The 2,521-nt window shown below is 55.7% G+C and overlaps 1 pseudogene; it reads left to right on the top strand.

Moving 5' to 3' along the window:
- The first annotated feature begins 405 nt into the window (after positions 1-405).
- Positions 406-1,167, top strand: LOC129200786 (feather keratin Cos1-1/Cos1-3/Cos2-1-like; annotated as a pseudogene).
- Positions 1,168-2,521: the final 1,354 nt, after the last annotated feature.

The following is a 2,521-nucleotide window of genomic DNA, read 5'->3' on the forward strand; positions in this document are numbered from 1 at the left end:
CCCAGCAAACGCGTCCTGACAGCACTGTTAGTGTTGCAATAGGGTCAAACCCTCCCAGCAGAAGCCCACCGGTGTGCAACAATGAGCGACCGTCAGAGAGATGTGCCATGTCCTCTCAAATGGCAGTCCTTGGGCATCCGGTGCCCACATCCTAACCACAAACAAGCCCACAGGAATGACCCAGGTGCACATCAGTTGCCTGCACAGGACGCCATCAGCACTGGAGCTGAGTCTTCTGCCTGCGCTGATGTGTTTCTGCCCTGGAAATCCTGGGGCCTCTCGTCCCGGCACTTACAGAAGCCTTCACGTGGGGAAGCACGTGGCACAAGCCAGGAAATGAAAAGGCAGCAGTGCAGGAAACCAGGACACAGCCCATGCCATTAGCTGGGATGCTTTGCATTAGGCATGAGCTTGTCAGAACATTATTACTTCCACAAGGGGCTGCCTGAGGCAGCGTGGGACTTCTATAAAAGGCAGCCCAAGTCTCTGCTCTCTCATCCACTTCTCTCGCCTCCTTCTCCTTGGGAATCAGGTGAGTGGGAAGCCTCTTCTCCTCCTCCTTTGAGATCAGGTCTTTCCTCGATGCATGTCTCCGCTGATATGGACTGCCCTAGCCCAGGGCTGGGAGCTGCTTCTCATGGGAGAGGCAAGGGCAGAGAAGGTCTTCCACAGAGAGGGGCTGGGACTTAGGTGAGGCAGCTCCTGGGCTGTGAGCTGGGCAGCGTCTGCTGGGCCAGGAGGTGCCCTGCCTCCCATGTGGTTGGGTGCAGTGCTGCTCCTCAGGTGCCCCTGTTTTCTACCTCTCCCTACCCTCTCTCCCAGGTGAACCTCTGGCCCAGAGACATGTCCTGCTCCGACAAGTGCCAGCCCTGCCAGCCTTGCCTGCCCTGCCAGCCCTGTGGCCCGACCCCGCTGGCCAACAGCTGCAATGAGCCCTGCGTCAGGCAGTGCCAGAACTCCATAGTCGTCATTGAGCCCTCCCCCGTGGTGGTGACCCTGCCCGGCCCCATCCTCAGCTCCTTCCCACAGAACACCGTTGTGGGCTCCTCCACCTCCGCTGCTGTTGGCAGCATCCTCAGCCGTGACGGAGTGCCCATCAACTCTGGGTGCTGTGACCTCTCCTGCATCACCAGCCGCTACTGCGGCAACAGGTGTCAACCCTGCTAAATCTGCTGGCAGCTTCCCCTGGCAAGAACCTCCAAAGACCTCAGAACATGCTGCTGGAGAGGAGGCAGAGATTCAGGGCATTCTATGTAGAGCTTTGGGCCATTGTTTCCTTCTTCCACTCTCCTCTCTCTCTTTCCTTTCCTGTTGCTGTCTCTCAACACCAGCCTGGCGGGGACCTGTTGGCGTCTCTCCCTCTGCAGGGCAGGCCGACAGACAACACCCTGCAAGAGCTCTTCTGCTTCTTAGTGGCTGACCCTGGTGCTCCCTGTGAGCCACCTCCTTCTCTTCTTTAGACTCATTAAAGCTGTGCTGCATTCAAGCCTGGGCCTCCGAATCCTCCTTCCTTCTGTGGCAAGTCTTCCGGTCTGCTCAGGGGAAAAGGTGGGAGAAGGGGAGAAGAAAAACTGTGCCATACATCCCTGCACAGAGATGGTCGTGTCTCCAGTGAGGAAGCTGGCTAGCAGCCTGGGCGGGATGGTGGAGCTGTAGCAGGTCTCCAGGCCAGACAGATTCATCAGGAAGAAGTGCATGGGTGTGTGGAGATGCGGGTCTCTGACCACCAGCACAATGATGAGGATCTTCCCAACCATGGTCACTGTGTATGTGGCCAGACAGAGGAGAAAGAGAGGTGTCTGGAGCTCACGGGCATCCCCCAGTCCCAGCAAGAGGAACTCCATCAGCAGTGTCTGGCTGACCCATTTTCCTCTCTGCATGCTGTGTTGTAGATCTTTCTTCTTCCCACTCGCCAGGTAGGTGAGCTGCAAGATAGAGCTCTTGTTGATGTCGGATGTTCACACCCCCCTGAGAGTTTTCCTGTTGTCTGTAAGTAAAAAGGGGAAGGGGAATCACACCAACTGCATGACAGCTGTCTCCTGGGCTGGGAAGAGCTGCTCTGTGAGGTAGTCCTCTTGAGAGAGGGCCCCAAAATAAGTGCTGTACCTGGAGAGTAGCGTGCAGTCTAATGTGAGAAAGCTGAAGATGAGAAACTGATCCCTGAGACAAAAGTAAGATAGAGAGAGACATAAAGATGATAAAGATGATAAAGGTAAAGGTAAAGAAAAAGTGGAATTTCACTGCGAGAGATGAACTGACATGTGCAAGCACCCTGAACCCACACACCTCAGCTCAGCTGAGGTATGGCAGTGCCCCCAGGCTGGCTTCTGCACAGCAGCAGCACGGCTCCAACTGAGCAGTAACAGCCTCACTGCCCGAGAGCTCAGCAATGGCAAGGACACAGAGGCAATATCTGGAGGAAGGAGTGAGCTCTGGAAGTCACCTAGGAAAGGACAAGACAGAGGCACAGGTCTTGTATAACTGACACCACGCAAACTCCCATGAGCTAAGTAACAACACT

The sequence above is a fragment of the Grus americana genome, unplaced genomic scaffold (assembly GCF_028858705.1).
Source record: "Grus americana isolate bGruAme1 unplaced genomic scaffold, bGruAme1.mat scaffold_495, whole genome shotgun sequence".
In the NCBI taxonomy this organism is placed as follows: Eukaryota; Metazoa; Chordata; class Aves; order Gruiformes; family Gruidae; genus Grus; species Grus americana.